The sequence below is a fragment of the Podarcis muralis genome, chromosome 1 (genome assembly GCF_964188315.1).
Source record: "Podarcis muralis chromosome 1, rPodMur119.hap1.1, whole genome shotgun sequence".
Taxonomy (NCBI): Eukaryota; Metazoa; Chordata; class Lepidosauria; order Squamata; family Lacertidae; genus Podarcis; species Podarcis muralis.
Window position 1 is genome coordinate 105,738,786 of NC_135655.1, and position 25,187 is coordinate 105,763,972.

A 25,187-nucleotide genomic window follows, 5' to 3' on the forward strand; every position below is an offset into this window, starting at 1 on the left:
GCTCTTAACCACATAAGCAATCAAAGGACTCAGAAGGTTGCAGAAACGTGTTTCCAATAAACAGGCCTTTTTGCATTTAAGATTTGTGTCACTACTGATCCATGCAGTTTGTTTCTTCAAAGCCTGCACTTTATCATTTTCTTCAGCATTTAGTTAAAATTAAATATTTTAAAATGGAACCTCTTGTATGTTGCAAGCACAGCTGAAATGAAAGGCCTCCTTGACAGCAGTGACCAGATTTTAAATGCAAGTTGATCAATAAGTGGGGTGGGGGAGTTGAGCTCAAGACCGGGTTCCATGTGCGAGTCGAACCATCTATAATAGCTTGCAAATGACTGTGCGCTGCCTGTAACCAGCTGTTCTTAAATTATGAATATGCAACCAATTCATGTTAAAACCAAATCCCAGCACTATTTCTACAGAGAAATCCCAGTAGTTTTTCCTTGTTCTACATGTTAGCTCTGTTAAGGATACAAATAGCAGTAAGCTTCAGAACAAATAGGGCCAAACTATTGGCATTTCATGCACTAGGTCCATTATCACAGCAGGGGTTGTCAATCACTGAAACATTCCTATAACAGCTCGGGCAATATGACAATGATCTTCCAGGAGGAGGGAGGGGGGAATCAAAATCTCTGCAGCGTACTCAAAGTCCCCTTGCCAGCCTAATGCTTTTTTCCCCTTTTTTCTTTTTTGGCATCAGCCAATCAGATTGTCAGCCCTGACCTAGTAGAAGACTTGCATCAAGCTTCAAACATTTAAAAACATCAATCATAAAAACAAAGACAGGACATTGAATTATGCAGTATTAACCTCCAGGGTTTGCATACAAAGACCTTAGATTTATTTATGTCCCAGCGCGTTAAGAGCTTCAGTACACCGTTCTTTGCACCAAACCGGCTGCCAATTTGATGAACCTCTCCGCCCTCAGCAGGAGTGCAGCGTCTTTGATTAATGAGTGCATGCTTGTGGAAAAGTGTAAGAACAGAAAAACAGGGTTAAAAACACACAATTATGTCTCTGCACATCCATTGGACCAATGCAATAATTATCTTCAAGCTGAATTTCCCGTCAGAGGAAAAGAATTAAGCACGTTTTGCTTACAGCACATATTTGTTCGAACACTGCAGCTGTAATAGCCTTTCTGAATATTTTCTTACAAATACAAATGTTATCCTTAGTAAATGCACACATATCTCAGTGCAACCATTTCTCCACCACCAGCATAACAGCTTGTGTTTTTTTATTTAAAAAGCCATGCATTCTGAGTCTCCGTTTATTTGAATCCCCATTTTCACATATTAAGGGGGAATGTGCTCCATTGTATATAAAGAGACAACCTCCTTATGAAACATTTAGAAAAGAAGCGTGGATGTAGAAGTTTTACTTTTAATGTTATACACCTCTATCTAGATATTCAGCAATCAAACCATTAAATCTCAATAGGTATATTTATCTCAACCTGTCTTCTAATCACCATTGAATGATGGTCACCCAAAATATGGCCATATGAAAAATCTCCAACTGAGTGGTAATCTTTTAAAGTTTACAGCCATCTATGAATGTTCCTTTTCTTCCATCTTAAAATTTTAAAGGAATATGGACACAGCAGATATAATTGCAGATCCATCACTACTCTGATCCTACCAAGACTAAGAGGCCCAGTGACTGCTAATAAGGAACTGTACTGAATCCATTTGGGTTATTTTCAATTATCTTCATGAGTAGAAATTTCAGAAATTAACTTATGGCTTCTTGTATTACCTTTACTACATTATGATGCTAAAAGAAATAAAAGAAAGATCAATACTGACATGTTTATAGAGGTAGGTTTTGGAAAGGACTGTATATTAAAAGAAAGCTTCCTCTGTAACAAAATACGCCAGATTTTAAGCAGAACAAGATTACAATCCTATGACTGCTGTACATCAACGCTTACCTAGAAGTAAGGGCCGTGAAAGTTAATAATAAGAAAACATGCATAGGACTGAACTGTAGATGTTTTAAAGCTGGAAGTGATTTCAGAGAACACTCCTTCCTAATAGTACCCCAGCAAATTAAAAAAACAGAATGTCAAATTTCAAAAAGGAAGACTTCTGTTCACTTAAGGTCTAAACATATTTAATACACAGCAAGTTAAGCTTAGAGTAAGAATGCTTAGGACTGTCCTCCATTTACACTTGCTTAACTTTGTGCTGAATAGTAGCCCTATATTTTATAAAAAAACAAAACAAAACAGTATGCATCTGGTTACCCTGTTTTGTATCTATATGTAGGAAACTAATGGAAAGGGCCAATTAGACCAACATGGAAGGGCTGCTGAATGCACAGAAGCAGATGGAGGAAAATATTATTTCATTTGTTCCACATTGTGCACACACAGTCACACTTGCAACAATATGAACACAATAAGGAAGAATGGATAGGACAGTGTTATTTTAAAGGATAATTTGATCTCGATCTTACAACTGTATCAGTGAAAACTACAGGCCTAACATGTAAAACAAAAAACCTTGAGCACATCACAGAAATTTATTTTCCTTTTCAGGAAACTATTCATCTTAAATGCTATTTTACTGTCTACTCATATAAAACTGGCCTGGGTTGCACGTAACAGTAAGCCAAAGTTAAACAAACTATGGTTTACCAGGAATAATCTGGCACAGGAAGCTCAAATCACGCCCTCTCCCTTTTCTCTTTCCCACTCCAGGAAAAAACAAACCAGAGCACTGGCTTGTACTACGTGCAAACCAGAGCTCATAGATGGTTTCTCTTAAAACAACTCACAGGAGTTGTTTCCCAAGTAACATTAAGCCAGCACTCTGGTCTGTTTCCTCCTGGTGTGGCAAAGGGGAAATGGGAGTGGCAGACATAATCTGAGCAGCATGCACCAGCATGTTTGCTCCTTCCCAGTAAGCCATTAACTTCAGCTTCCCATTATATGCAAACCAAGCCACTGTGTAATTCTGTGGTGCTTTTAATTGTAATTTTTACCGAAAAATGGTTTATAAGTGCATGAACAGAAGTGGCAGTTAATATATTAACTATTACAAAAAGGTTTATTTTTAGATGAGCTAACCAGCTATTATGTCTTATGTTATTCATGACATACAAATTCATGAAGCGTTCCATATTTTTTATTAAACAATCTAAGGCCTTTTAAGCTGTGGGGTGGGTATTGTTCTTGTTTGTTACTATGGTGTGTATTTTTGTGTTTTTATATGCTGCGATCCTCAGATGAAGGACAATATGGAAATTTAATAAAATTTTAAAGTATCAATTCAGCATACAGGGAGGCAGAAGATGATTAGAATGGAGTGGCTGAAACACATCCATGTCAGAACCCTAAGGAAGAAGACCTTAAGAAAGAAAATAGTACATATGAATCAAAGCACCATCCCAAACTTTTATGAAAATAAAATTTAAGTAGAAAAGATCAATCTGACAGAATTATCTATCCAGCAGGTGTGGCGTTGTGGCATACTACAGATTCCCATGCATGTTACATTAATAATATACAAGAAGATGCCTTATACTATCTCAGACTATTTGGCCAACTAGCCTAGCTTTGCCTCTGATTGCCAGTGATTCACCAGAGTCTCAGGGCCTTGCACATCATCTGCTCCTTGAGCCTTTCAACTGGAGACACCAGGAGTTGAGCATGGGACCTTCTGTGGTCCCATGAACCTTCTGTGGACCACTGAACTATGGTCCCTTGGAAACCAATCTCACAGAGTTCAATGCCATTTATGCCCCAATGAGTTTACTAAGCATTGTACAGAGGGAATTGGAAGGTCCTTATTTGAGCCTCACCTGGGTTACGAATTCATTAGATTACCTCAGGCAAGTCTTTATTCTCTTAGCCTCAAGCCTCCAACTGAAATATGGGGACTTGCTTCCCTTACATGCCTATTGTTAATTGTTACTGAGATAATGTAGAGTGGAGTGCTTTGAACACTTGAAACATGCTGTAAATGCTATGCATTTTGATGTTTATTATTATTACTATAGTTCACTCAACTTCCCCCCCCCAAACTTATAAAAATAGCACATGAAACAGTTTTCTCAACTCTCTGTCTTGTAGAAATGTTCTCCCCTTGAATTCATCCAAGCACATACTCATATGCAGATCAATTTTCAACCAGCTTTCCAATGTGAATACATAATTCTGTCTTATTAACTTTGTCAGCAGTTTTATTGCCGATTCTAGCACTTTTATTTATTATTTTATTTTATTTTAAAAGGTCACAGCCCACTGCCGAAAACTGTTCAACAGAAATGTGTCCCCATGGTAAGTAAAATTTGGGGGCCTCAGCAACATTTTATAAACACTCCGTTCTGTTGCTTCTGCTCCTCACCAAAATCAACTTGAGTGGCTTCAAATGCACAACTTGCTTGAATAAAGTTAAACATCATTCAACCCCTATTCCAGTTTTGAAAACCAAAAATCTCTATAGATCGAGATCACACTGGATCAAGACACAGCCTACCACATGCAAGATCTATAAGTGTGTGCTGGGTTGTGATAATTACTTTTAAAGCTGGAATTCACCCTTGAAAATAAAGAGCAGCACGAGAAGGGGCCTATTTTAACAACAAACTACTGGCTGAGAAGGAGCATGGCACTGATTCTAAGGATGCTTTGACCCTATTACATTATTTGTCATAAATTTTATTTTTTTTATTTCTGAAATCTCCTGGGAACAAATCCTAGTCATTCTAGTTCTTGATCTAGGCTAATATTTAGAATCTAGATGCAATCAAACACCAGCACATCGTTTCACTCATTTAGGAAGATCAGAAAGAAAGCATGAACTTTCCTGCAACTGTGGTATTCTGCATCTTGTGTAGGAACACAAAAGTAGCAACAAAGACATTAACAATTGCAGTTCAAGCTGGGAGTGACTGTTCTGTTTCAATTCAATGACACCACTAATGGCTTCTTAGCAGCTCCATGAAATCAACCAGCTGTCAAGTCGATGCATCAGAAGGAACAGTTACGCACTCCCCTAAGAAAAAGCAACACATCAGGATGTTTGGCAAAACATCTGCTCCTTTACACTGCAGTTCTATAATAAACATGCAAACAAAGAAATGAAAAAAGGGTAAAGGCAACCAGAAATCCAAGGCTTTCATTACCCTTTTATTTGAATGTTTAATAAGTGTCTTGCAAGGAAAGGAAAGGGGGGGAAGACTCGCAAACTATCAATTTGTGTGGCAGGTCTTATCTTACTATAGACAACTAGAAGGTACACTATTTTGTTTATGTATAAATATCCTTTTAACTCCAACTATGTTCCCCAACTATTATTCACATTTCTCTTTTTCTCTCTATCAGACACATATAGACAGAAACACAAACACACATACACGCAATATTAGCAAACACTGATTTTAACCATTTCACAATACAAACTATTATACTAAGCCTGAACTTTAAAAGTTAACATCACTTTCTTGAAATATACACATGCAAGCAGTTCAGATATTTATTTGATTTCGATAATAGATAAATATTAGTATTATAACCCTGTGGTCCAAGAGAAATACTGTTCACAGATATATTTATCAATTGAACAAAAATTACAACAATAAAAAATATTCAGATTTCCAAAATCCTTAAGCCCCCCACCACCACTTAGATTCACAAAACCACATGCATGTATCTTATTTCAGATGCTATTATTTCAAAATCAGCAAGATGCAAGACATTTAAAAAAGCTTCTTCCTTGCCAGATTAGACTTACATTGTATGAAATAATCTTAAATCTGAAACATACCTCTTAAATATTTAAGCTTCCCACCCCCACCACACACATCCAATACAGAAAATGCTTTCAGCTACACTACGGTTTTTGTGATATTTCATGCTATATTGATTATGCGGCATTGTGACTAAAATGTGCACAGTTTACAATAGGTGTGGGTATCAAATGTACTTAACTACCATTTTCTTAAACTGCTTATCTTCTGTTGCTCACCGTTTATAATCTGCCAAATCTTCCAGGCCTTTGTTGCATGTATAATTTAAAGCCATCTGTTCTATGTGCTTTTAACTATTTCAACATTTTCTTCCATCTAAGATTCACATAACTGGCAGCCTTTCAATTCAGCAAGGCTTTCTAAAGTGGCTCCTTTTTTAAAAAAAGAAAATGAAAATAACACACTAAGGTAAATTGTTTACTTTTGTAAACATGAAGGCACATTTCCTACTCAAGCATAAAAATATGCTAAATCTGTCATTCAGTTTTTAGTGTACTGAAGAAAGGAACATCTTGATGTTCTAAAAATGTTCATATTAGTTTCCATGCTAATTGTAATCAATGGTGTGCCCCCCCCCCCACTATGAAGACAAAGGGAATGCAAATTAAACACAGGGAGTTTCATGTTGTTAGTGCAACTGTAAATAGGTGGAAAGAAAAACAAAACAAATACAGGAGGCAGAATGGAAAAGTAGAATTCTGTTCAAATATCCAATTATTTATGCACTATTCAGAGTTTCATTAAGTTTTGCCCTGTGATCAAGATAACTTTTTTTATAAAATCAAAAGAGTATCTTTTTGTTGCTTCTCTATTCAAAACTGGAGACAATAAGAGCTTATAGGCAGAGGTAATTTGATTTTTTTTTCTAGTTAGTAATTTGGAACTTAGCATACTAACTGCATTTTGAAAGCCCCAGACAACAGCATGTGGGACACTATCTACAGCGCAGGCAGTATCTACAGGTCCTGTCCCTCCAGAATTTTCTAAATTCACAAAGAGTGTGCAGGTTAAAATAAAATGAAAAAGACCTACAATTTTTGGAATTTATTTTGGGGTTACAGGAAAGAGTTTGCTACTCTCTTTGCCATCAGCTATGGAGGCAAGGTTTCTAAAAGGAATGTCATCATCTCTTGCGTTTAGCAATGATAGAGAGTCACTTGCAAAGCAATTTAATATTTATCCATCAGTGAACTACCATAACATATATGTTTTTTAAAAAATAATAATAATAACATGACATGCCCTGGCAGTTAAAAGAATTTTTTTGCATGTGAACAAGTGAAAGGTCAAACTGTGAAAGAAATTAAAGCCTACAATATATATAAATTCAGATATTTCTCCACCTGTTAAGCAAAAATACACAGGCTAGTCCTCTCATGCCAATCCCTCCTGCACGTTTTAATAAACTAAAATTAGACACTCCCTCTTCAATACAGCTTAAAACTTGTTCGACCAGAAACCTTTAGAGAAGCAACAAACACAAACATACACACACACACACACACACACCCCGCTGGAGGTGGGGTCCCTTTAAAAACTTCACATGACGTCACCGTCTGTACCCTGTTAGATTCCCTAAACTTTGTGCCTTATCCAACAGGACGTGAAGGATTTCACCCTTTTCAAAGAGGGAGACACATACACATATACATACATACACAAGACTTGGAATCTTTTTTTTTTTTTTAATGCCCAAGATGGCGAAAGGCTTGTTGTTTAGAGGGCAGAAAAATGGAGGATATTGTAATATACACAAAGGGATAAATTTCAACAACTCGGCCAAGGGCTGCAGCTGCTTCTCTGGCTTTATAAGGAAGCAACACACACAAAAGAGAAAGGGGGACGAGGAAGAGAGAGGGAGGGAAAAGAAAGCAGCAAAGCGCCGAGAGGAGCCCAGGCGAGGGTCCCCCTTTGGCTTCCTCGCCCTGCTTCCCTCCGCGCTTTTCCCAAATAAAAAAAGCGGAGTTTGGGGCAGTGGCACATTTTTAAAAATAAAAATAAAAACAGGGAGGCAAATAAGAGGGTGGAGAAATGAAAGGAGCGAGGCGGGGGGGAGTTTGCTGTGGGATCCGAGAGGTGGGGAGGAGAAAGGCGAGAGGGGTCTCTTACTTTCCTGCTTTCACGCCCCCTCCCATCCACTATGGGGCAAACCCTCTCCTGGCTCCGAGCGACCGGCAGGGGGAGGCATAAGGGATGGGGCAAGTAAAGGAGCCAAGGGGGGGAGGAGGAGGAGGGCGACCGCACTAGGGTCCAGGTCTCCTTGGCTGTCATGCCCAAGGCGACTGAAGGAAGCCAGGGAGAAAGATCCGAGAGGGAAGGGGTGGGGTGAGGAAAGGGCAGCCAAGGAAGACACAAAAGCGGTCCGATTTGTGAGGGAGGTCGCCTGCATGCCCTGAGCCAGCCTTGGGATAACCCCGAGACTTTCTGCCCAGCTATTGGGAGGGGGGGCGAGAAATAAAAAGTTGAAGGGCGCCGGAAAGAGAGGCGTAGTGCGGGAAGCGCCTGGCACGGGGATCTCTCTCGCGCGCCCGGCGGAGAGCTGCGATTTCCACCCAGCCCCGCACGCCTGTGCCAGCCCACCCGCCCCTCCTTGTCCCGAGTGCACAAGGTCAGTTTCACTTTCCAGACTTGGACCTCCTCCTCCTCCTCCTCGCCGCCGTACTATTACGGACGCGCCGGGGCTAATAATAGTCATTAATACATTACGCACAGGCTTTAAAAAAAAACACCCCACACGTCCCTCCGATGCACGAACGCGTCAAGACCGGCAACAAAGAGATGTTTTGGGGAGCCGCCGCAAGACACTCCGAGGAGAGCCAGGATTCTCTCTCTCTCCACCCCCCCTCATACCCTCCCCCGCCCCATAGTCTCCTTTACATCCCCACTCTCTTCCCCCCCTTTTCCCTCCCCACCCCACCACCCCCTCGGCTTGCAGTACTAGCAAGAGCAAGCCGACAACCATAATTCAGATTTCCACCTTAAAGCAATTTCTCTGCCTTCCACCCCCCCCCCCAGCCCGCACGCCGGCAACACCGCACACTCCGCTTCCCCGAAATCGATTCTAACTCACCTTTACAGTTTGGAAGAGAGATCTTGGCCCCCCCCTGTACATGCACACACCTCTTTTTTGTGTGTGTAGGGTGGGGTGGAGTTCAGGAGGAGATGGATGCGCGTTATCTGGGTGATGGGGACGCTGTCTTCCCCCAAACAGCCTGAAGAAGGGAGTGAAGAAAGAGGCTAGGAGATCTAACTAGGAGGATTCATGATAGTGTAACCCTCTCTCTATGTGTGTGCGTGTGTGTGCGCGCGCGCGTGTGCCTCCTCTCTCCTTCTCTCTCTCTCTCTGTCTGTCTCTGCTTTAGTTCCTTAGAGCGGCAGCAGCTTGAAGCAGATTCTCTTCTCAAGGTTTATTCAGCTTCACTTCCAGGCGAAGCCTTCACCAACCAAAAGTGACGTCAACCAACTCGGCTCCTCTCTTTCTAACAATGAAAGTTGCTGTTAAAGAAGGGGGGGGTGTAAAACAGAGAGAGAGAGAATGGTTTCTCTCATTTCAGCCTCAGTAAGAAATGACTGGTCAGATTCCTTCTCTCTTCCCCCCCCCCCGCACCACCAACGCTCCCCCCCCTCAAAAGCAGAAACAAAACAAAAAAAGCTGCAAGGGAACCAAAGGCATGATTCTTACTTCTTCGAAGTTCACCTTCAGTTCATTTAGTGAGCAAGTGTCCCCCCCCTCAAGTTGTAAGAAAAGTTGAGCTTGGTTGCTTTGTTTTTGCTTTAAAACCAGGGGCTCCTGCAAGTGTGCATCGTTTGGGACTGGAAGGTAAATCCATTAGTTTAGCCCCGCTGTTAAATGATCACTTAAAAAAAAAAAAGCCACACGTGAAGATTTCGGGAAAGGGCTTCCCATGTAAAAGAGGCAGGGAGGGACTGGGTTGACTCCCTTTGGTGTAGGGAGTGTGCAAGCCACCCCAGCTACACAGAATTCTTCCAAGAAGCAGAAAGGGGAGGGCTTGTGGAATGGCAGTAAACCTACCAAATAACCCCCGTCCATAATTTTTTAATGCAATGGAGATAAAATTACAATCAAATCAATAACAATAACAACAACAACAATGTGGGGGTTTTATTATTAAGTTACTTTAAGACAAAGGTTTAAAGCTCTGATCCACTTTCTTTGAAATAAGACACCACTGATATGAGGGAAATGAATTACATAGGCTTGAGATCATAAGAGTTCTTCTACTGACCTTCCTGGAAAAAATATTATATGCCTGAGCCATTGCAGTATACTGGAATGTGCTCACTGTAATAGATTCAAACTCTTAAATATTTCTTTGACAAAACGCATAGCACTCCACTGAGTCAATAGTTTACTACTCATGTCATTTTCTCCTCTCATGGCATAAATGTCAAGCTCAGTCAGGGTTAAAGTACACTGCAAACAAAGAATTGCTTCCTGTAATCTATAAAATTAAGGGCCTAAAAATACAGCCAAGAACATACTTTGACTAGAAATAGAACGTGTGTGCGTGTGTGTGTGTGCGCGCGCAAGAGGATGTTTTCTTGCACTCTGAAACTGGAGCATGTAAGTTGCTGACGATGCTTTGCACTGTCAAGGGCCATTTAAAATGTGAAGGTTTTTAACATTAGATCTGAACAAAAGCTGGTTGGAACATCAAAATAATATGCACATGTAGAGAGATACTATTGTTTTGTGTTTCCTCTTCCAGGCACTGGCTGTGATTTTAATTGTGCTGGAGGATCTTCATTAGTATTAGCACATGGAGAGATTTCACAAAGCTGCTTCATTAGGGGGGGGGGAGCTTGGCAGACTAGGTCTTTTTTGCATGCAATGAGAATGTCAGCCTTACCTCGGTCATTTGTAACATAATAAGTGCAAGCACAATGATTGCAATGCAGGAACACTGGGGGGGAAGGGCAGAAAACACTGCCTGTCTAACAAGGATATCTGAAAAGCTTCTCATTACACAGGAAAATGTATTCCAAAAAATTTAGTAGAAATTATGTCCTGACAGGCTGATGAAAAATCAGTTAATGGGGCTATGATTTTAATTGTAATATTGGTACTAGTTTATTTTGTTCCTAGGACTCACGTTCAGCAGCAAAATTGTGCTAGCATTTATTGATTTTTTTTCACAGCCACATTCCCGGAATACAGATTTTAATCATTTCACTACACCACACTCAGTAATTTCATTAAAAAACTGGAACCTTCCATCCCCAGAAAAGCATTTAATTTCAATGACACACAATTTCTCTTAGCAGCAAACTGTCTCAACAGTAAAAGCTGGCCTAAGGTTCAAATGCATAATTTAATCCTGAGTTCTTCATGCTCTGCATTCCTTTGAAGCTATAATTTGACTAACTACCTAATAACTGTAATAAGGACAATGATTTCCTTATAATATATTATTAACCCATATTTAATTAACTCAGAGGCCAAGCTCTGTACATGTTTGATTGGGTCAGTAGTTCCATAACCTCAAAATTTACTAATAATATTCTTGGAGAAAAATGTGGCATAAGAATATAGCTATGAATATACCCAATTAGACATTTCACCCAGAATGATACCCATCAGAAGCTCATAAATTTTATTGGAAGGACAGTATTATCTCTCAAAAGATAGCAAGATTTTAAAATCCACAAAAAATAAACAATGCATTTAAATAATCCACACAGTGAATTGTACTGGTGTTGTGCAGATACTTAAAAATCAACACCATTACAACTTTATGATTTATGCTTATCATACTGGGACAAGTTAAAGTCATTTAGTTTAGAATTATTACTAAGGAGCACATCTACAAGTGTAGTTAAAAGAAGCCATCACATGTTAAAGAGATATATACTAACACTTTTAGGGTGCAGTCCTAAAAGTTGCTTTGCTGGCAGATAAATTCATAGAATAATAAGGCATACAAACTGCTGCCCCTGTGCCATATCAAAAAAGATGATGTGATAGAAGCATTGTCAGGGCAGCCTGTGGAACAATATGTCCATTCATCTAGATATATAAGACTGATGCAATTACTGATAACCATATATACAACTGACAACATCCATCTATCCTACACATCCCTGGCAACTACATTATATTCAGGGCATCTTGGTCCCTCCCATGCTTTTATTTTACAAATATTTTTTTTACAATATTTTTTCCTCTGGATCATTCAAAAATTCAGACGATACCTGTCTCAATTCACTGGAAAGCAATCTATTGATTTTGGCTCCAATTAGCATTTTAAAATACAGCAAGATCCATTAATGGTGTTTGTAGTCTAAATCAAATGGTATCCCTTTAAGATAAATGGTAGCTGTTTTTGTTTGTTTGTTTTTTTGTTTTTTTGTTTGTTTGTTTGTTTCAGTCACTACTGCAAAGAAATATACACATAAATATTTCACTTATATGAAAATGTTTATCATATTCTTAATTAGCAGAAATCCAAATAACTGAATACTGTTGATTCATTTGGGATAAGCAAGTTGGTGCATTTGGGATGAGCAAGTATGAGATCAAAAATATTTATAGTCACCTGTGGTTTTCAGTTTTAAAAGCAAACATTGCATTTATACAATAACAATAAGGTGAATCAATTTTAAAAATTATTTACATTCTTTTTCAATTTACTGTGCAAGCACTACTCTTAAAAAGTCCAGCAAATATAGCAGTAATGTACAGGAATAATCACTTGAACTTTTTCCTTCCTTCCTTTTCTTGCTTGTCTAGGGAATCTGACAGCTCTTCTATCAATTTACTGCAATCTTTAGAAGGGTTACCAATTGTATGGAAATAACTTGAAAAAGACAGCTGCAATTATGAGAGTCTTGCAAAGTTACCTATAGTTTATATAGGCCAGGTATTGCAAAGGAGGAATTAAAGAACCTTTTAATGAGGGTGAAAGAGGAGAGTGCAAAATATGGTCTGAAGCTCAACATCAAAAAAAAGAAGATCATGGCCACTGGGCCCATCACCTCCTGGCAAATAGAAGGGGAAGAAATGGAGGCAGTGAGAGATTTTACTTTCTTGGGCTCCATGGTCACTGCAGATGGTGACAGCAGTCACGAAATTAAAAGACGCCTGCTCCTTGGGGGAAAGGCGATGGCAAACCTAGACAGCATCTTAAAAAGCAGAGACATCACCTTGCCAACAAAGATCCGTATAGTTAAAGCCATGGTTTTCCCAGTAGTGATGTATGGAAGTGAGAGCTGGACCATAAAGATGGCTGATCGCCGAAGAATTGATGCTTTTGAATTATGGTGCTGGAGGAGACTCTTGAGAGTTCCATGGACTGCAAGAAGATCAAACCTCTCCATTCTGAAGGAAATCAGCCCTGAGTGCTCACTAGAAGGACAGATCGTGAAGCTGAGGCTCCAATACTTTGGCCATCTCATGAGAAGAGAAGACTCCCTGGAAAAGACCCTGATGTTGGGAAAGATGGAGGGCACAAGGAGAAGGGGACGACAGAGGACGAGATGGTTGGACAGTGTTCTCGAAGCTACCAGCATGAGTTTGACCAAACTGCGGGAGGCAGTGGAAGACAGGAGTGCCTGGCGTGCTCTGGTCCATGGGGTCACGAAGAGTCGGACACGACTAAACAACAACAACCTCCCTCCACCAGATCAAAAGCTGTTCTACAAGCAGAACCCATTCATCTGGGGCACCAGCCAGGCTTGCTGAATCTGAGCACTGCCTTGCTTGAATTGTTCCCTGGAAAACACCCGCACTGCTGCCCACCAACTGTGGACTGCAGGAAATCAGTAATGGCGGGTCAGCAGGATGAAACTGTCTGTCAGAGAAACACGCCTGCCATTACTTATATTCTCAGTGAAAAACCTCTAAACTTCCAAGGAACCTTGGGATTTCTTGGACCATAGTTTGAAACCATCTGAGTATAGTTCACTAGAGTCAGGAACGCAGCTACCAAATATTATGAGGCCTAAGGTGCACACCCTATGAAATCAAGCACATTTTCTATGTATACCGTTACATTTATTCATGTGAGCAATTACGTGGCTGCAATGGAGGTGAGGGAGCTGGCCACATCATATCATCTATGAATCAGCTATCAGAATTCATCTTACGTACACAGCAAAAGCTACCCCCACTCCCACAAGGACTATGCGTCTAGTAAAAGATGGAAGCCGTTAGCATGAAGTACATGCTATTAATAAAAAAGAAAGAAGAAGCATTGAAGTTGATTTATTAAAAAGCTAAATATTTCATTCAATTATGGTGTGCAATCTATGCTTTAAAACATTATGCTTAAAAGTGATACCTCAGTGGAAAGCTGTTAAAAGCATAACCTTCGTGCTCAGAAAATTTACTCTGGGTTTAAGAGGTTTATTCTTATCGCAGATACTTGTTGGCACAGAAGAGCTTATGCTATCATTCTCTGAGGGCTATTTATACAGTTTAACATGTCTAAGTACTCCTGCTGCCTTTATGCTGTTACACACCCTGTTTTATGATGTCACCCTAGAGTAGTCAAATGAATGAGAAGCTACTTCATTTAAGCATAATCAAAGAGTACAGGAGGACAGAAAGCTGGTGAATACTTAAAAACAAAATGCACTTTAAATAACCGCATATAACACAACTTTAATAGCTTTGCAGCTAGATTGATCTGTTGTTGATCACTGTGACTTGCCTGCTCTGAAGAATTCTAATTACTCTGCTAGAAATCATCCTGAAAGAAATCCTACTGGAAAGAGTTAGTTCTCATAAATGGTTTTCCATATGTGCGGGGAGACTAAGAGGTTTGTAGGGGTACTGTTGCATGAATTGGATCCACCTCTGATTCACTCCAATGCTAGTTTCTTCCCTGCCCCATCCTCAGTTGTCTACACTGCTCTCATCGTCAGCAAGTACATTCCAAACTGAGGCAATGCTTGTGCTAATATGGAGAAGGAACCCAGTACACAGTGGAGAAAGTGTGAAGGTAAGGTTTATACATTCTTGCTCCTGCATAAACCAGATTGTATTACTAGTGATGACACAGACACTAACCCATAGGTGCCCTTGATCATCACATAACCGTGTACACACAGCAGTCTCAGTAGAAACAGAGGGGCTTGCTTGGGGTGTGAGAGCATCACTGAAATGTGGTTTAAATACTGAGTTTGTTACAACACAGATTTAACTTGGTAAGAAGACTGTTGTATTGATATACAATATTTCAAGTGTACCATCATATGGTACACAAAAAGTAGCATATGTACAAGCTCCTGTTGTAATTTTGGTCAAATTACCCGCATTTTGCCAAGAGGATACTGTTGAATCCATACCAGATTAAAATTCCAAACAGCCACCAAGAATGGTCAACATATCACAGTTTCCAGCCATGAAGGTACACAAACATGTGCAATTATTGCAGGGGCACATAAGACAGGAAGGGCTGCAGCCTTCTTAATCACTGGAATTGGTGAAAACATTTCCAGGTCACTCCAGTTACTTGGAGATCCAAGTACAGTTGAGCTTCCTGAGATACAAACACAGATGAGCAGGACAGTCTAACTTAAACCCTCGTCATATGTTTAAAACAACAACACCACATGTAGGAGTAGTCCAGTTGATACAGTCGTTTGGGAGAAGTAATGGGTGTTCTGATCTCTGAGAGATTGTGTGCCTGTGATTTCTCCCCCCACTTTTTGAGAATCAGGATGGACACCCATCTTATATATGATACTTCTCTCATCTCTATCAGACACACCACAGTGATGTTTTTAACATAAGAGCAGAGCCTGGTGGAGGCAATGGATTATGAGAAACCCTATGTCTTTTCCCATACTGCCCAGCTCAGTCAGATTCAATTTCAATCAATTCGTCCTCATCCAATCTCAGTAATCATAATACTTGGAGTAAGAACTGAGATTAGAGGAGCCAATGGGAAACAAAAGAGGGTAAATAGGGAGGTGAAGGTTGAAATGGTGCGTTAATATCCAGAGGTCTGGCAACATCATATAGTTGTGTTGTCAAAGATGGGGATGAGACAGAATCATATGGGACCTACATGGAAATATTGCGAAGACTACAAGGAATCGCACATCAGAAGCTCCCTGGACCACATGGCTGTTACACCACCAATACCTTTCAATCAACAGCCTTAGAAGGCACTGAAAACTCAAATGGTATCAAGGAAGTGAACTTTTCTCTATCTGTATTATTGTTAGTGCACACAGTCGTTTAGGATTGGAAGTGAAAACAATACTGTATACAGTTAAAACTACTGGGGGATTAGATTAGACAAATACAATTAAGCTAGCAGAAGTTTAGCTGGGTCACTGGGGTTAATAACTGTGTTCTTGGAGGAAATCCCACAGACTTTTTTTAATTACTACATAGTAGGGCTAAAAGCATAAATTAATTAACTGATGTGATTGACCAATTAATGGTTTGATTTCAGATTTAAAATGGAGCTTTTACTAATCAGGGCAAGCAATCTGTTCTCTCCCATTCATCCTGCCTGAACCCATGACTCCTCTGTTGTCGGCTTCCTACTGCTGCAGCATAACTCCTCACTGATAAGAAGCCCCTATAGACTTATTTTGCCAATACTGTATGGTAGACATGCAAGTCAGCAAAGAGGGATATGAGGAAGCGAATAGGAGCAGTATTCCCCCCCCCCTCAGTAGAATTGATCAGATTGGTGGAAGAGTAAATAATGGAAGATTTTGAGCCCATCTAGGGATTGTATGCTTTCCGTTCCTCTGTGGTGGCTAACCATAGTTTGTAATTTCATCTAACTATGGCAAGCTTTCATCTAACTTTCTGCAAACCATAGTTCACCACATTTGGATAAAACAGCAAAATTACAGCTTGCCACAAACTAGATCTCTAATCTCCTTTTCTCATATACAGTGGTGCCCCGCAAGACGAAATTAATTCGTTCCGCAATTTTTGTTGTCTAGCGAATTTTTCGTCTTGCGAAGCACGAAATCCCATAGGAATGCATTGAAAATCAATTAATGCGTTCCTATGGTCAAAAAAAGTCCAAACAAAGCCAAATTTGGTACAACAACAGTTTATTAACTGCTCTTTAAAGTCACACATACTGTAAAGAGCAGTTCAAAAATTGAAGGGAAAATAAATTAACTTTATAAACAAAACATGTCTTTGTTTTTAGACAAAGAAAACAAAGTCGCGAGACGTTTTCGTCTTGCAAAGCAAGCCCATAGGGGAAATTCGTCTTGCGAGGCAAATCGAAAACGGAAAAACCTTTCGTCTAGCGAGTTTTTTGTCTTGCGAGGCATTCGTCTTGCGAGGTACCACTGTACAAGGGAAGAGTAGAAGGGAGCGTGTGAGCCTACAGTTCACTATGTCTGCTCATCCTTAGAATTACGTCCAAGCTGAGTGTTTTAGTTTTTGGTTACATTGTGAAAAATTCTATATAACATATGCAAAATTGTACCTTTTATTTGTATAATTATCTTCTCTATAGCAATTGCAGCAAGCTTTTGAAGACGCTCAGCAAGAAAACACCTCTCCCCACAAGTGAGAATGTATTACTTAGTTGGTATTAGGCTCCATTGAACTCAATGCAACTGAGTACAGTGGTACCTCGGGTTACATAAGCTTCAGGTTACATACGCTTCAGGTTACAGACTCCTCTAACCCAGAAATAGTGCTTCAGGTTAAGAACTTTGCTTCAGGATGAGAACAGAAATCTTGCTCCGGCGGCCCGGCGGCAGCAGGAGGCCCCATTAGCTAAAGTGGTGCTTCAGGTTAAGAACAGTTTCAGGTTAAGAACGGACCTCCAGAACGAATTAAGTACTTAACCCGAGGTACCACTGTAGACATGTAGGACTGTGTCGTTGTTCACATTCATATTTATTAAGCATGCAGTCCATTGAACATTTATTTGCAGATAATTTTAATTAAACACAGTTGGAATTACTTCTTAGTAAACCTGTATAGGTTTGCACTATTATCTTGATACAATGGCCTCCAAAGTGTCCAGGGTACGATGGCTTAGGGAGAGTATTGGAAAAGAAGTGATGCAAGCAGCATTCCTTCCCTGGGAAATGGGCATACTCTCTGATGTTCTTTTTACCTGCAACATTATTTTAAATATGCAATGTAGAAAATGTGTCTGTGCTCAAAGCTGTGAAGAATGGGACTTCAAGGTGTGGAAAGAGAGAGGTAGTATACAGTTGCCGACACCTTTATCTTATCAGTCAAAATCCTCCACCCCCTATCTTAATTCAAACCATAATATGAAAGGGGGGAAGAAACTTCCCACATTTAAAAAATCCATTTTTAATGAATATGAAAATTAGGTTGATAGGAATTTTAAAAATAAAAAAAGAAAGTAGTAAGCGGGGGTCTACACAAAAATTATTAAAATTCACCCCTCGATATCTGTGTAGAAAGAAATCACTTAAAATTAAATTTAAAAGTTCCATTTAATTTAAAAGAAAATATATTTAGATAGGAGGCAGGATCTGGTCCATATCTCATGTCTTACACTCTTGAGTACAGCAGTAGAATTGCTTTTTGTGTGTAATAATTACATTCTGAGGGACATTTTTGAATAAAGAGATAAAATTATAGAGCAGCACTTGTTATTTATAACTGCATAATTGTTTTACACACAGTAAGACTTTTATAATCAATTTATCCACCTCTCTGTGCAATAGGTAATTATTATTAGTTCACCTTTGTAGAAGTAGGCAGACTAATTAAGCTCCGGTTTGCTCCAAACTCAGTATCACTTCTAAAGTGAGGGTGATGAAAAGTCCAATTTTTGGAGAAAATGGATAGGGCGGCATGATCAAGAAGAGGGAAGTAGCTCATGGGGGGGAAATTGGGACAAAAATGACAAAGGTTGCATTAAGAGTGCATTTGCTAAGTTTTATGTATAGATGCACCTCTATAAATAATTACTATAACTTAAATAGAAAAATACAATAATGCATCTCACTGTCACCAGGTGACCTGTGTCCCTGCACATCCTGCCTCACCTGTTCTCTCTCCATGTGTTCTTTATTTTTAAACCAGACATGAACACTCTGGCATAGGCCAGGCATAGGCAAACTCCTGCCCTCCAGATGTTTGGGACTACAATTCCCATCATCCCTAGCTAACAGGACCAGTGGTCAGGGATGATGGGAGTTGTAGTCCCAAACGTTTGGAGGGCCGGAGTTTGCCAATGCTTGCTCTGGGCAGTGGGATGCATGGCCACCCTGCACAAGGGAGACATGAGTGATGGTGAAATGAATGGTTGGCTCCTTATAGATCTTCACCTCAGGCACTTTCCCCTCAGTATCTTTCCAGTATCAAAAGGTAGTATTGGGAGAGAGGCTATGTAGAGATAAGATGAAGGCATGGACTTGCTCTGCTTGCTCTAAAAATCAGAACTTGCCTGAAAATGTTGTATATAAATGGCGTTTTGGGGGGGAAATGAGCCTGCTATCAGCATATGTGTATTTTGAGACTGAGAGTAAGGCCAAATCTTCTCAAAATAACAGATTAGAAACCCAAAGAGGATAATATTGGAAGCAAGTCCTAGACTCTAATCATAGCACTAAAACTCCCTCTCTAGAGGGAAGAAGGAATTAAGCTCAACTTTCCACAACTATTGAAAAATGTTTACTATCCATTGCAAAAGTTGGTTTTCCCAGGGATTGAATGTACTTCAATACAATAAGTGTAAGAAGTTCAAAAGTATTTTTTTTATCTACCAAGCACATTCACTGCACATTGCAAAGTGTTTTTAACAAAAATGGTTTGTCCTATATCCACGCCTTCAGGAACTCCTGCCAATCGGCTGTTTCTTAATCTGAGCACATTTTCCACTCCATCAATTTGATTTCTCAGCTTTTGATACTTGTTCGGCATCCTGGGTTAGGATGGCGTCATACAAAATGAGTGGTCTTCACCTCCTTCTCATGTCTCTCTCCCCCCTTCCCCCGCCATACTCAGGACTCTTTAAATCTTATACTAAAGCCTGGGGGAGGGGAGGAACTTAACCTGTTGCAATGTTTATTTCAATACTTTTCAATTGGACACTGCTAATATGTTCATTCCAATAGAGACTTCAAAGTATTAAATTTGTTTCTATTGCTGATATAAAAGCACATGCTTGGCAGGCTGTGTTCCCTGCTCGCGGGAGTTTAGATGTTTTGGAAGCTTGCAACATACTCAGTTTAGTTTTGAGTATTATGTAACCTCACCAAAAGCTAGTTTTTGTAGAAGCCCCTTCAAATAACAAAGAAAACAGACATTCTGTGTTGTCTGCAGACATCTATTTTCTTCCCCCTCCCTATAACTTCTTTTAATTAACTCCCTTTGTTTCAAGTTGTATTTGAGCCACAGAAATTCATTGCAATCCCCTACAGAGAATTTTTGGCAAGACTCGGTGAGAGGGGAAAACTTGTCCAAAGCACTTTCTGGCACGGAGTGACATGGAGCAATTTGTGGTTCAGTGAAGTGATAGAAATTCTCACAAGTGGGAGAATTTATGTCATGCTTGGGCATTCTTGTAACTATAATGTTTGTTGTCTTCTTGACAGTAAACTGTTCCAACCCAAATCTTGGCTGCTAAAAAATAAAATAAAAATTAACCTTTCGTATCACCCTCAGACTGAAATGGAAAAATAAAGGCCAGCCGGTGGGATTTGTGGGATTTCTATGATGTAATTATTTGATGAAATGAATTGGGGAATTTATCAAAGAGGAAGTAAAAGGGCAAGCAACAAGTCCAAACATGAGGCATTTTTATATATTGAATCATACACCATGAAGTCTTTCTGGGAATAATTAACATGTGGTCTTTTTTGGAATATTTAAAAGTGTACATTATGTATATTTCATATATGCACAGCTATTAAATATTTAAATTTCATATACACTCCCCACGCCTTCCATTCCCATAGTCCCACTAGAGGTGGGTTCTCTACCACGTCAGCCATGTTCTTATTGTCTACATCACGTTTCCCACCAACTCCTGCATTTTCCTGAGTGACTGGAACCCCGCTTCAGACAATGGGCAGGAAAAAAGAGGTGACAGTACTCTGTACTGATGAGTACCATCACAAAAAAGCACTGGGGATATTAATGATAAAATTAGAAGACAGTCCCCATGTTTCAAGCAGAGGTTAAAGGTGGGTCCCAGGTCTTTAAAAAAAAGTTGAAGATGGCTGTCCTACATAATTACATATAATTATATAACCATATATGTTTATGTGGACAAAAGTTCTGTGTTTTTGTCTCGGGGATCTATGATAGCATGAGACAGGAGAGAGGAGTAAGAAAAACCAGCTCTGCAAGGTGCAGCTGCAACAATACGAACTGTGGGAATGGTGAGCAGACAAGCAGAACTGTACTAGAAAAGCAACCTCATTGTGTCACAATTGTTAAACAATTTGGTGAGGAGCAGTCCCACTGTACACAACATGGCAACTCAAGTGCAAGTAGTTTGGGAGCTGAAAGCCCAGGTTAAGCATTAATTGTACGCAATTATTTCCAAGTGGGGAAGAACAATCTTACTGAAGTATCTGGTTGTAATAGGATTTGCACCATGTAAGAAACTCGTAAGAGCAGAGCAAGCGCACTGCTGCAGATGGTCAACTTGGGGTGGATAACAGGGACAGAGACCCAGAGTGGGGGGAAGTTAGAGTACCTGTCCTTCCACTCACATGTTGATTTAACCCAGAAGATGAATAGCTGAATAGGGCTATAGACTCTTCTATACTCATTTGAGAATAACAGCAAAACCGCAACCAAGATACACACCATGAGAAAATTAAGTAGTATGAAATAAGTATTTGGAATGAGGGCTAAAACCTTTTAAAAGTGTGCTGCATCGAGACATAATCCAGTGGCACAGTTTTCACTTGATGAATCCCATGAACTGAACTCGGTAATGTACGGATTGTTCCTCAGATAGGAGGGCATGGTTCTCCTCACTTTGGTATTTTGACACTTAGATGATATAGAGTAGTTCAGTGCAATTACATTAACGTTCAATTAATTTATGTAAGAGCAGAACCATGCCAACTGAGTGGGAAATTTACACAATTGCCATTTCATTATATTATATTACCAGTTAGGTAATAGGCAAGGTAACATTTGAGTATGAGCATATGTCAGTTGCCAGAACTACCAGGCATGTGTCCAACCGAGTGACTGGGTAATATGTATCACCTTCATAGATGGTTTAGGGAGTGTCCCTGATAGACAACTTTATCAAGACTATAAAGGTGTTTAGGACTATGTGATTAGGTGACTTCTGCTGAGATGGCATCAGATCACCTTTGCATCGGATTCCTCACTCCTTCCAAGACCCTTCCAAATTCTGTAGCTGTGATTGAACCTGCCAGGTGATATCAACTTCAGTAAGTGCTCCCAGTGCAGGGGATTGCTTTTAACCATCTGTGAACCCTCTGGCTGTAGTTTCTGGAAAACAGATACTCCTAATCTCAGCTATCAGCATTTTTGGCACTTTCTCCAAGGTAGGAAAGGTGACTGCCTTAGTGTCCGGGTACCAGTTAGATGTGGTGCAGGAGATGTGATATAAAACAGCATGTCACTCTGAACTTTTTTGGATTTCCTGTTCTGCCCTATCATCACCTCCCGGGGTGGGAGTATGTTGAACCCTCCTGCTTCTATCCCTCAATCCTAAGAAGCAGGGGAGCTTTAATAGATCAGGGTTGTCTTTGCCTGGGTCCCCCTAATGCTGTCATTGGAGGCAGGGGGCTTCTACAACACAAAGCTCATGCTCAAGGCAGCATGTTCCTTCTTCCAACAGGATGTTTTGTCATGAGGCATCTGTTGGTATCTATGACAGCTAGAACTGGAAATTTTAAGTAGATGTCCTGGAGGCAAGAGCTGGGCCAGAGCTGGAAATATAGAACCAGGGATGACAAGGATTTTGTTTTTATTTTAATTAAAAGGGGAATCAAAATAGCCACCAGTGCAGAGTACCTCAAATTTCCCAAATATGGATGATTTTGTTTTGACTGTTGATGATATACTTTTGCAGTGACCATTAATCACAGAAAGGTATGTCCTAAATTACTCAACCATCTGACATAATATAGTCTCTTCTTGCACCTTGGGTAAGGGATCAATGAGAGATTGACTTTCTTAATTTAGTCAAATAGATTTTTTAAATCAATTTATAATTGGATATAACTTTGCAGAAACAAAAGAAATAATAAACATTGGGGATAGCAAGTTGTTAAGCATCCCTTCCACAGTGGAGGAACCTCTCTCTTCTTTGGTCTTCCAGCTTCCGTTTCCTCCTTTTGACTAGGGCTGGGTATTCCTTGACTCTGTAACAGGATATGAGCTCTCCTTGCTTCATCTCTCCCTTGGCTCTGGCCAGTTGCTAGGTCAGCTTGTGAATGTCTATGAACTTACTTATTTACTTATTCTTAGTATGCCACCTTTTAGGGCAAAGCCCTCCTACGGTGGTTTACAAAAGATGGTTAGTTTCAAACAAATACAGCATAATTTAGTTTCATAAGCATAACTAATGAACTAATCCAGATCAGTGCCTGGATGAGAAATATTGTTAGTGGGGAGGGGGCTACGAAAAGCTTTCTGGAGGAATTAACAACAGTAGGACAATGCCTTCTTTACTAGACCCAGTTAAAATGTCACACAAAATAGCAAACAAGCCTTCAAGTGCCCTAGAACTCTTCTTGCTGGACATTAAAAGGTGGGTGAGAGGGAATCAAAAAGTAGGAGGCAGGGGAAAAGCACGACAATATACAGGTGGTCCAATCTTAAGATGGAAAGCAAGAGGCAGAGGACAAAAGTGACCAAGTGTTTGGGGTTAGGGCAAGGCTCCTGCACCTTGAATAGTTTGGTGTTGTTTAGTCGTTTAGTCGTGTCCGACTCTTCGTGACCCCATGGACCAGAGCACGCCAGGCACTTCTGTCCTCCACTGCCTCCCGCAGTTTGGTCAAACTCATGCTGGTAGCTTCAAGAACACCATCCAACCATCTCATCCTCTGTCGTCCCCTTCTCCTTGTGCCCTCCATCTTTCCCAACATCAGGGTCTTCTCCAGGGAGTCTTCTCTTCTCATGAGGTGGCCAAAGTATTGGAGCCTCAGCTTCACAATCTGTCCTTCCAGTGAGCACTCAGGGCTGATTTCCTTCAGAATGGATAGGTTTGATCTTCTTGCAGTCCATGGGACTCTCAAGAGTCTCCTCCTCCAGCACCATAATTCAAAAGCATCAATTCTTTGGCGATCAGCCTTCTTTATGGTCCAGCTCTCACTTCCATACATGAATAGTTTGGTAGAACAGGGCATTTCAGTAACTGTAGTTTGTCACTGACAATTCCCTGAAATGCCTTCTCCCACAGAACCACTAACTATGCAGAAGCCCTGTCCTCTCCCACACCTAACTAGTCTAGGTCTAAGGCGGCAAGTGTACAGGAGAGGATCTATCCACAAGAAAAACTGACCATTACCCTTTGGGGAATTTCCATCTACATTTGGAAATGGAGTGTTGGAGTGCTCTTCCATATTTGGAAGGAGTCTTCAATTCATGAGTGGGCTGCTTTGCACGTCACGCTAGAATGTGGTGCAAAAAAAGTGAAACTAAAGCCAAGAATGTTATTTTGTTTGCACAAGGGTTTGCTTACACAAAGCAAACCCTTGCATGAGTGGGAGCATGAGAATTGCTATAAAATCTATCTGTAATAGCACTGCATGAATTCGCCGTGAATTGTGTGTGAGTCCTTTCCGAAAGAGTGGTATGAGTTATTTTCTTTCCCAAGGTCTTTGGATCCAGCCCATGGGATGCTGACAGAACAATATTCTCCACTCTTTCAAATTCAGAAGGAAATCCAGTGGTGGAACCTTTAATAGCACTCATTAGCACAAGAGGACATGGGCAGTGCGTTGCCAACCACACAATGTCTTCTAACACACTTAATCCAAATGTAGCTTTGGCATCTTTGTAATAACGCCTAATATAAGCAGAACATGGAGCCCATGTGGTGGTTACACTGTACATTGAAGGAGTATTGGTAGAACAGTTTTTGTGACAAGTGGGTTTGAACAGATCAGAAGCTCCCTGGAAGTGATGAGTCCTAATCAGTGGAGGTTGGTCCATTAGGGCAAAGTGCACTGCCAACCTCAGCCTGCTCCCACCCACCTGCCTTCCTCCTTACATTCAGTCCAGGAAGTGTCACTGCCTATCAACTTCCTCTTTCTCCTTAGTTTTAGTGTTGCCCTAGTAGAACACAGTAGGGAGGAAGGTGGGGACCAAGCTAGAATTAGTTTCAATTGGCTGGAAGTTGCCCAGGGTGACTGGGGCAACCCAGTCAGATGGGTGGCATAATGATATTGATATTTATAATAGTCTCTGGCTCCACCTACTGTTTAGGTTCCTTGCTTTCTGCCTTCCCAGTAACCAGCCACTACTGGCCCAAATTTAACAGCAC

The 25,187-nt window shown here is 40.3% G+C and overlaps 1 protein-coding gene and 1 long non-coding RNA gene across 21 annotated transcripts in view; one reads left to right on the forward strand and one right to left on the reverse strand.

Annotated features, from left to right (window-relative positions):
- BAZ2B (bromodomain adjacent to zinc finger domain 2B) overlaps positions 1-9,231 on the reverse strand; it is a 190,491-nt gene extending 181,260 nt beyond the window's left edge. For 10 of the 20 annotated variants that reach the window (XM_077936459.1, XM_077936486.1, XM_028746687.2 and 7 more), the window contains exon 1: positions 8,834-9,227. The gene's annotated coding sequence lies outside the window, so the exon portion shown is untranslated. Of the gene's footprint in view, positions 1-5,981; positions 6,105-8,833 lie in introns of those variants that run through there. The other 10 variants (XM_028746713.2, XM_028746727.2, XM_028746696.2 and 7 more) reach the window with 6 other exon arrangements.
- On the forward strand, positions 8,042-14,015 carry LOC144329235 (uncharacterized). Its single transcript, XR_013394722.1, has 2 exons — positions 8,042-8,371; positions 12,515-14,015. It is a non-coding gene; the product is annotated as an uncharacterized LOC144329235 (long non-coding RNA).
- The last annotated feature ends 11,172 nt before the right edge of the window (positions 14,016-25,187 follow it).